Consider the following 11,377-nt stretch of genomic DNA (forward strand, 5'->3'; position numbering starts at 1 on the left):
TGTCAAGGCTGTATATTGTCACCCTGCTTATTTAACTTCTATGCAGAGTACATCATGAGAAACACTGGGCTGGAAGAAACACAAGCTGGAATCAAGACTGCCAGGAGAAATATCAATCACCTCAGATATGCAGATGACACCACCCTTATGGCAGAAAGTGAAGAGGAACTAAAAAGCCTCTTGATGAAAGTGAAAGAGGAGAGTGAAAAAGTTGGCTTAAAGCTCAACATTCAGAAAACGAAGGTCATGGCGTCTGGTCCCATCCCTTCATGGCAAATAGATGGGCAAACAGTGGAAACAATGTCAGACTTTATTTGGGCTCCAAAATCACTGAAGATGGTGATTGCAGCCATGAAATTAAGAGATGCTTACTCCTTGAAAGGAAAGTTATAACCAATCTAGATAGCATATTCAAAAGCAGAGACATTCCTTTGCCAACAAAGGTCCGTCTAGTCAAGGCTATGGTTTTTCCAGTGGTCATGTATGGATGTGAGAGTTTGACTGTGAAGAAAGCTGAGCACCAAAGAATTGATGCTTTTGAACTGTGGTGTTGAGAAGACTCTTGAGAGTCCCTTGGACTGCAAGGAGGTCCAACCAGTCCATCCTAAAGGAGATCAGTCCTGGGTGTTCATTGGAAGGACCGATGCTAAAGCTGAAACTCCAATACTTTGGCCACCTCATGCGAAGAGCTGACTCATTGGAAAAGACCCTGATGCTGGGAGGGATTGGGGGCAGGAGGAGAAGGGGATGACAGAGGATGAGATGGCTGGATGGCATCACCGACTTGATGCACAAGAGTTTGAGTGAACTCCGGGAGCTGGTGATGGACAGGGAGGCCTGGCATGCTGCAATTCATGGGGTCACAAAGAGTTGGACATGACTGAGTGACTGAACTGAACTGAACTGAATAATAACACCTTAGAATTAAGGAAATCCCTTATTTTCCTGTTTTATATGTTAAAATAATGGATTTTTTTATATGTTTTGAGTAAATTGTAATTGACTTATTTTTATTGCTAATAACTTCCCTTCATGTGTTGGCTAATTCTCTCAAATATTATGTTTTGCTTCTGAATTTGTTGTTCCCTATCCATCTTATAAGGGTTTTTAAAGTAATTATAATTAGGGCACAACCAGCAGGGAAGCATAAAATATTGGAAGATTCTTCATAATAGTGTTAACTTAGGAGATGTCATCTTTGTCTTAACTTAGGTAATTGCTAGTGTACATAGAAGGGCAAAGGCAGCTTGGATTGTGTTGAAATACCAAACAACTGAGCTTTAACATGATACTACTCACTAGAAAGTGAAATCTGGAATAAAGGAAAATTTATCTAAAGAACTTATGGACAGAAGCTCTAGAACAATTCTATAATTAAACTGATTCATCCCAAACTCACTTCAGTGACAAAGGGAGTCCTTGTAGAAAATTCCATTGCAAGGACTTCCCTGGTAGTCCGGTGGTTAAGAATCTGCCCTGCCAGTGGAGACACAGAGAATAGATTTATGGACACTGGGGCCAGGGCGGAGGTGGAGAGGGACGAGTAGGGAGGAGAGGGTGGCACAAATGGAGAAAGTAGCATAGCAACATATACACTAACACATGTCAAATAGATAGCCAGTGGGAATTTGCTGTGTGACTCAGGGAACTCAAACTGGGGCTCTCTGATAACCTAGGGGGGTGGGATGTGGTGGGAGGTGGGAGGGATGCTCAAGAATGAGGGGACATATATATACCTATGGCTGACTCATGTTGAATGTATGGCAGAAACCAATACAATATTGTAATTATCCTTCAATTAAAAATAAAGAAATAAAATAAACAAACAAAAAAGAATCTACCCTGCAGTAGAGGAGACACAGGTTCAATCCCTGGTCAGGGAACTAAGATCTCATGTGCTAGGAAGCAACTGAGCCCACACACTACAACTACTGAGCCTGGGTGCCACAACTAGAGAGTTCGTGCACCACAACAAAAAATCCAGCATGACGCAGTGAAGATCCCACAGGCCACAGCTAAGACCTGATGCAGCCTGATAAATAAATGAGTCAGTGAGGTTCAGCCTCTCAGTCATGTCTGACTCTGCGGCCTCATGGACTGCAGCACGCCAGGCCTCCGTGTCCACCAGTTCCCAGAGCTTGCTCAAACTCATGTCCATCGAGTCGGTGATGCCATCCAACCATCTCATCCTCTGCCAGCCCTTTCTCCTGCATTCAATCTTTCCCAGCATCAGGGTCTTTTCCAATGAGTCAGTTCTTCACATCAGGTTGCCAAAGTATTGGAGTTTCAGCTTCAGCATCAGTCCTTCCAATAAATATTCAGGACTGATTTCCTTTAGGATGGACTGATCTCCTTGCAGTCCAAGGGACTCTCAAGAGTCTTCTCCAATACCACAGTTCAGAAGCATCAATTCTTCGGCACTCAGCTTTCTTTATGATCCAACTCTCACATCCCTACATAACTACTGGAAAAACCATAGCTTTGACTAGACAGACCTTTGTTGGCAAAGTAATGTCTCTGCTTTTTAATATGCTGTGTAGGTTGCCCAGAGCTTTTCTTCCAACGAGCAAACATCTTTAAATTTCATGGCTGCAGTCACAATCTGCAGTGATTTTAGAGCCCAAGAAAATCAAGTCTCTCACTGTTTCCATTGTTTCCCCATCTATTTGCCATGAAGTGATGGGACCGGATGCCATGATCTTCATTTTTTGAATGTCCAGTTTTAAGCCAGCTTTTTCACTCTTCTCTTTCACCTTCATCAAGAGGCTCTTTAGTTCCTCTTTGCTTTCTGCCATAAGGGTGGTGTCATCTGCATATCTGAGGTTATTGGTATTTCTCATGGCAATCTTGATTCCAGCTTGTGCTTCATCCAGCCTGGCATTTCACATGATGTACTCTGCATAGAAGTTAAATAAGCAGGGTGACAATATACTTGTCACCTTGATGTACTCCTTTCCCATGGGAGGGGGGTTCAGGATGGGAGGACACATGCATATCTATGGCCAATTCATGTTGATGTATGCCAAAAGCCATCACAATATTGTAAGTAATTATCCTCCAATTAAACGAACTTTAAAAAAAATAAAATTTAACAAAGAAAAGTCCATTGCACATTGATTTTGGAAAGGTTTTCCTTAAAGTAATTTTCAGAAAATAGACATATATATATGTATATTATACACTGTATAATCTTTAAGCTTTCCTGAAGTTTCATGTCACAATGGTTCAGTTTAGTATAGCTGAGCAAACATGTTTGTTTACTGTGTATTAACCAGTCAGGACAGCACAGTTTAGAAAATGGAACCCCACATAAGCTGACACCCTTGTTTCAGCTTCTGTGTCAAGTAGTACATTACTAGACAGTGATCCTCACAGGTAGGAGAATTAAGAGACAGTTTTCAGTTCTGTTCAACAACAAAAAAGAAATGACAATACCTACTACATAACAATGCACACCACACACATGATACATTATACAGTAGTGTGCTAAGCCACATTGAAGTGAGGCAAAGAAAAATCAAGACTATCAAAAAAATAAATAAATAAAAATCAAGACTACCAATCCTGTAGTTGTTGAAATTTTTGATATTTTGTTCATCACTGATTTTTGGTGTTAATTGTCAATTTTCAAAATATTGCATTAAAATTATATTTATCTTCATTACTGAGTGTTTGGGGCACCCCCTTAAATTTCACACTTAAGTGCTTTACCTCACGTGGGCCCTATCTAGCTCTGATGCTATAATAGCCAGTGTTTATATATCAGGCTCTAGGCTAAATGCTTTACCTATAGTATTTGATTTATTCCTTGCAACAATCCATGAATAAAACTGAGACTTAAAGACATTACTAAGTCTTGTCCAAGTCCCAAAGCTGTTTAGCACTAGAAGAACAAATACACAGATGAAGAATATGGAGGCTCTGTTTGCATGTAAGTTTCAAATAATTTATCTGTAGCTCATGGGCAGATAGGAGTCGTGGCTGAAAAGGTAGTTACTGTGTCTGATGTTTTGAGTATAACTAGAAAGACTCCTGCTGGGATTTGCAATGTTAGGCAGATTTCTAACAGTGGGAATTTCATCATGATAAGATATTTGACAGGGCTCGTAGATCAATAAATTAATTGGCAATAATCTTGATTCGTGGGTGGGATTTTCAGAGGTTGGTATTTGATGTTTCTGTATTTGAAATATAATGACAATTTTTCATGTTATTGGCCCTAGTCAGATTTCATGTAAAAATAGTAATAGAGAAAACGAAATAGATACAGTATAACTTTTAAGTACTATTTGTGTGGAATTTGAAGTACTATATGGTGGAATTTGAACCTGGGCACTTCTGATGCCACAGCCTGTTTTTTAACCAGATGATGCTTGATGGCCTTCCGATGACCACATCAGTCTGGGAGGGAACAATGCATCACAAACTTCAGTACATAAAGCGTGTGGAAACATGAATTGTGAATAAATGCTGGTTTTGTTCCCCTTTTCTTCCCCCAAGGATTGCACCTATCAGAGAATATGAAGAGTAACATATAAAAAATTTTATTTGGGGGAGAGCAAATTAATTTTAACACTCTGATTTCTTACCCCTTCACCCAGGTCTACCCTGGAAAAGAGTGAAGATTTAGTGTCATTTTCCAAATGAACCTGATAAAAGCATCTTTAGTTTGATATACAAAGAACCAAAAGCATTTTGGGATTTGAGCACCTTCTTAAATAATGAAACTGAACCAAGAGCTTTATGAGTGCATGCTTGCTAGCAAAACGTACACAGAGTGATTTTTTAAGTCCTAATTGATAGACAGTACACATTCTGTACTTTAATATTATCTGATTGCTCTTAAGAGAGAAATATCAAGTATAATCCTCTTTGTTTCCTCTCTAGCATTTAGATACTTTGTATTCATGTACATATAACAGATTTCCCAAGGTAATATAAATGAGTTTTAGGATTTTCTAGCAGAAGCTGTGGTTCCCCCACCCCACATAGTCATGTAGCAGGTTTTCATCACTACAGACTCAGGAAGCAACTTTTTCTTCCCCTTAGAATCATAAATTGTAAACTTGACACTTTTTTTTCTTTAGGAGGATTCATGCTGTGAACTTGCTGAACACTATTGATATGTGTTTAGACTAGTTACTTAACCTCTTTTTGACTCAGTTGCATCATCTGTAAAATGGGGGTAATGCAGTGCTTACTTCATTGGGTTCTAATTGAGAACAAAAGCACTAATTCATGTAAAAAAATTTAGAACATTTAAGTTACTATTTTAATGTTGTTTGTTATACTTAATATCCAGAGAAGGCAATGGCACCCCACTTCAGTACTCTTGCCTGGAAAATCCCATGGACGAAGAAGCCTGGAAGGCTGCAGTCCATGGGATCGCTGAGAGTTGGACACAACTGAGCGACTTCACTTTCACTTTTCACTTGCATGCATTGGAGAAGGAAATGGCAACCCACTCCAGTGTTCTTGCCTGGAGAATCCCAGGGACGGGGGAGCCTGGTGGGCTGCCATCTATGTGGTCTCACAGAGTCAGACAGTGACTTAGCAGCAGCAGCAGCAGCATACTTAATATCATATATGTTTTATTATTACTATTTTTTCCAAGGCCCCAATCAGAAGAGTGGAAGTCTAATTAATATTGGCTCAACTATTTTATCTTACATATGCAGACAGAAGTTGGTAATTAATCTGGTTGACTCACACCCCACACTGTTTTCTGATGTTGCTTGTCTTGGAACAATTCTAAGTTTTCCTTCTGGTGTCAGCCACATCCCAAACCATCTCTTTCCCTTGCATGAAACTATCAAGTCCTAGTCAGTGGATGTACAGTTCCAACATCCTAGATCATTTTGGGCTGCACCTAATACAAATGCCAAGGTCTCCTCTAAGAACAATGAGTGAGATTGTCACAGTACAGCTCCTGCCTTATTTATCTGAGTCCTTCCTGTCCCACCTATATGATTCAACCAAATTAAGCACACACCCAGGCCCTTGAAAACGGAAAGAGGCCTATGTATCTGGTGCCATGGGAAAAGTGCAAATGACATCACTAGTCCATCCTCCTTCCTCCCACTGCAAATTGAAGTCATTCTACTCACAGTGAACATCTATGAGGCTGAATGTAGCCAGCAATGGCTGAGGAGTTGACAAATACAAATTTCTTGCTAATTCATTATAAGTTTAAAACACAAGCATACATAGTATCTAATCTTTTTTTTTTTTTTTACTTCTCCCAGTTTATTGCTACCAACCCATCTCCCTCCACCCCCATGCACATGTGTTCAGTCATGTAACCCCATGGACTGCAGCCCACTAGGCTCCTCTGTCCATGGACTTTTCCAGGCAAGAATACTGGAGTGGGTTGCCATTTCCTTCTCAACATATTATCTAATCTTAATATAATAAGTTTGACATTTCTTTTTGCAAAGAAGAGCTTACTCTCTTTCCAAGGGGAGGAAATAATAATGGTATCTGTAGAAAATTTTTCTCAAGAAATATCAACTTTCCTTTTATTAAATTGAAAGAGAGAAAATTATAAGTAAAGCCTTAAAAAAACTTCAACACAGGCATTTTATGACCAGTATTGGATGACAGGCCAACCAATCAGATATCCCAAAGCAAGCCCTTTAAAGTTGCAGAAATTAAACAAGAAAATGTCTTATAACTGAAGGACATGATCATCTAGATTGAAAAGAGTCACCAAGTCCCTTCAAGGGCTTCCCTTGTGGCTCAGCTAGTAAGGAATCCGCCTTACTAGTTGATCTAGGTTCAATCTGTGGGTTAGGAAAATCCCCTGGAGAAGGGAAAGGCTACCCACTCCAGTATTCTGGCCTGGAGAATTCCATGGACTGTATATAGTCCATGGGATCGCAAAGAGTTGGGCATAACTGAGCAACTTTCACTTTCACCAAGTCCCTGGGACAGTGAATGAAAAAAGACTCATATCAAGGCAATTCATTTTGAAATATCAGGCCACCAAAGATAAAGAGAAGATCCTAAAATCTTCCAGGCTGTAAGAACCACATACAAAGAATCAGACGTCAGAAGCACATCTTGGTAGTAATATTATCAAGCCCAAGCTCATTCTGCTCACCACACGACAGGCCAATAAACTGAGAGACTCTGTTATTGGAACAAGGAATAACGACTTTAATTAGAAAGCTAGCAGATGGAGAAGATGGCAGACAGCAGCTCAAAAAACCAGCTTCCCTCAGTCTGAATTCAGGCAACTTTTACATACAAGAGGGAAGGGGCGGGGCCCACTATGGCACCAACCAATGGCTGAGCAGGACCGCTAATGGCACCAACCAATTACTGAGTGCCTCTGCAGGACAAGCAGAAAGGTGCAACTCCAGAAAGCGGCTGGTCTGAAGGACCCTGCTGCTGCAGAACGTCCTCCTCCACCCTCCGTGTAGAGAGGCATGCAAGCGGCAGAGACCACAGTGGCCATGCAGAGGCAGCGGACATGCTTGTTAACCAGGATCACTGTCTGAGGCTGCGGGCGCCGAGGGATCAGCTCACCACTGGCCCCAGCAGTCAGCTTGTGCCAGCGAGGAGGCCTGGAAGCTGGTGCCCTGGAGCAGAGCTCCCACCTGCCCGCTTGCCTAGTGGGTGGGTGGTGGGAGCAGGTTGGCCTAGTGGGCTAGGTGGAGCCTAGGGTCAGCAGCTCCTGCCTCAACAGAGCACTGAGACTGGCACCAGGGAGGGAGCAGGGAAGGGCCATCACATCTGCGTTCAGGCTGAAGAAGCCACCACTTTAGTAACACTGGAAGCAAGATCAGTACCTGTGAAATTCTGAGAGATGCATATTTCCACTCTAAAATTCTACATCCAGATAAACTATCCATTGAGTCTGAGGGCAAAACAAAGACATTGTCATATATGCTTCTTCCCACAAATGTACCCCATCTGCACACTTCCTAAGGAATTTACTTAGAAATGTAAACCATGTGAGAAGTAAACCAAGTCACACTATGTATAAAATATATAAACAACAAGAATTTACTATACAGCACATAGAACTGTATTCAATATTTTATAATAACTTATATGGGAAAGGAATCTAAAATATATATATACATATATACACACACATATATGTATCTGTAACTGAATCCCTTCATTATACACCTAAAAAATTAAATAAATAAAAATAATTTTAAAAGAAAGTGAACCAAAAATAGACATGGGTCCAAGAAGTAGAAAATCCACTCCAAAAGAAAATTCTTAGGATTATGACAAAAGTCATCCCAGGACTGATATCCAGCAGGCCTTATGGAGAGCAATTAGTGCAGACAGAAGCAAGAAGTGGAACACCACAAGGAAGATATTCCCAAGAAAATGAAAGAGAGCTAGAGAGAATGTGTGAGAGAAAGACAAAACAGCTTACCTAGTATGTTTGTACCACAGTGAAAGGAGTTACAATTCTATCAAAAAGTTTATAGATGAACTGGTGAGAAGTGCAAAAAGAACTAAAGCAATGGCCAAAGAAGGCAATTATTAATATGAAGAGAAGAAAAATAGTTGTACAACCATACATAGCTCAGCTGTGAACAACAGACATAATGTAAATGTTGATTACCAGTTTAATCAAAAGCTGGTACATTGCCAAATTGGGAAGATTGGAGGAAAAGCATATGTGGCAGAAAGTCCATAGGCAACTGTGAAAGACCAAGAAACATCATATAAGCAACTTTTAGAAATTCTTTTTATTGGAGTATAGTTGATTTACAATGTTGTGGTAGTTTCAGGTGGACAGCAAAGTGGATCAGTGATGCATCTACATATATCCCCTCTACTTTAAATTCTTCTCCTGCGTATATCATTATAGAGTATTGAGTAGAGTTCCCTGTGGTGTACAGTAGGTCCTTATTATATATTTTATATATAGTAGTGTGTATACACCAATCCCAATCTCCCAGTTTATCCCTCTCTCCCTTCCCCTCCTGGTAACCAAAAGATTGTTTTCTACACCTGTGACTCTGTTCTGTTATGTGAATAAGTTCATTTGTACCATTTTTAAAGATCCCATATATAAGTAATATCATCCAGCCTGACAATCTCTAGGTCCATTTATGTTGCTGAAGCATCTTTGACTTTATAAACTAAGTACATATATTTCTTTGATGCAAAAAAGTTAAAGGAAAAAATCCAGAGTTATGAGGAGAAAATTATAGAGTATTTTAAAAATACATGTACCTATTATTTTGAAAATCCTCAGGTTATTTATTTGTCTTATTACCGCCTTTCTTCCTAGGACATAATTTCTGTATTTCTATTTCAGACACTTTCAAAATGTGTGGTTAGCAAACCACAATTCTCCCCTTTGAGAATGGCATTATGAAACCTTTTTCAGAGGACGTAAGACACTAATTTAAAAGCCAATTTTGTTCAAAAGAACATAAACCCATTGACTGCATAGTAAATTGTTCCAAATTTATTTTAATAACTTTCTGACAAAAAAATCAGTATATGGCTTTTCCTATCAGTTTTAGCCCATTAAAAATAGGATAGTCGAGGTAAGGCCTATTTTATTAACACAAAAACATTTTCCAGATACATAAGAGTATTCATTTAAGGTGTGTGTGTATGAATATAATAATGTTTTACAGCAAGGAAAAAGAAGAAAATTATTTTAGTTAGCTTTTTATAAGCTATACAAATAACAAAAAGCCAGGGGACTTTTTTAGATTACTCAGATAATGAAAATAATTGCATTCTGAATGTATATTACATGCATTATCATGTAATAGAAGGGCTCCAGAATTCAATGTGAAAGACTTAGGTTCAAATTTTGGCTTCATCTCTTACTCACTCACTGGATGATTTTGTACACATCATTTAATTTCTTTGAGCCTTAATTGCTTCATCTGTTGAGAACCTAGACTGTAATAGGCACTATTCTAAGCATGGGGGTACAGTAGTCATGCGTAGTTTATGACCTCATGAAATTCATATTTTAAAAGGGGAAAACACTAAGCAAGCAAAGCAATTTTAGAGTAATGAGGCTCCTGGAGAAAACTAAAAGAGCCATAGGGGAACTTCCCTGGAAGTCCAGTGTCTAAAACTCTGCACTCCCAAAGTAGGTCAGGGAACTAGATCCCACATACCTCAACTGAAAAAAAAAAAGGATTCCACATGCCACAATTAAAAATCCCACATACTGCAACTAAGACCTTGCGCACCCAAATATATAGATATATATTTTTAAAGACCCATAAGATGGTGACCAATGTGGAGCAATGTCGGTCAACTTTAAAAGGAGAGCTAGCATGGACTTCCGGAGGAGGCAATGGCACCCCACTCCAGTACTCTTGCCTGGAAAATCCCATGGATGGAGGAGCCTGGTGAGCTGCAGTCCATGGGGTCGCTGGAGTTGGACATGACTGAGTGATTTCACTTTTCACTTTCATGCATTGGAGAAGGAAATGGCAACCCACTCCAGTGTTCTTGCCTGGAGAATCCCAGGGACGGGGGAGCCTGGTGGGCTGCCGTCTATGGGGTCGCACAGAGTCGGACATGACTGAAGCGACTTAGCAGCAGCAGCATGGACTTCTCTGAGAAACTGGCATTTGACACCTGGATGATCCAAAGTCGGCTATGTGAAGATCTAGGGGAAGAGAATTCCAGGCAGAAGGAACAGCCAGTCAAGAAGGGGCTTGGCGTGCTTGAGGCTAAGAGAAAGCTGCTGCTGCTACTGCTGCTAAGTCGCTTCAGTCGTGTCCGATTCTGTGTGACCCCATAGAGGGCAGCCCACCAGCTCCGTGTCCCTGGGATTCTCCAGGCAAGAAAAGAGAAAGCTGGTGCGGCTTAAATGCAGAATGGGGGCAGGGACAGGGAGGGCTGTTTACTGAATGAATTCAGAGGGCATTGTGTGCAGGAGCTTGAAAGCCACAGGAAAGAGTTTGAGTTTTATCTGAGAAGAGAAACAAAGGACTGTTTTAAGTAGGGGAATAACCTGATCTGATTTGCTCTGATGGCTGTTCTGAAAATGAATTACAGGAGGGCATAAGAGAAAGCAGAGAAGCTAGTTTTAAGCTATTGTGTGTATTGTAATGAGGTATGGGTGGATTACAATGGTTGCAGGGGAGATGGATTGTACTGATTTGGAATACAATGTAAAGACAGATTTAAACTTACCAAGAATTAGTTAGGGATGAAGGAAAGAAAAATTCAGTTCAGTCATTCAGTCATGTCCGACTCTTTGCGACCCCATGGACTGCAGCACGCCAGGCCTCCCTGTCAATCACCAACTCCCAGGGCTTGCTCAAATTCATGTCCATCGAGTCAGTGATGCCATCCAACCATCTCATCCTCTGTCGGCCCCTTCTCCTCCTGCATTCAATCTTTCCCAGCATCAGGGTCTTTT

Source organism: Bos indicus x Bos taurus, chromosome 10 (genome assembly GCF_003369695.1).
Source record: "Bos indicus x Bos taurus breed Angus x Brahman F1 hybrid chromosome 10, Bos_hybrid_MaternalHap_v2.0, whole genome shotgun sequence".
NCBI classification, from domain to species: domain Eukaryota; kingdom Metazoa; phylum Chordata; class Mammalia; order Artiodactyla; family Bovidae; genus Bos; species Bos indicus x Bos taurus.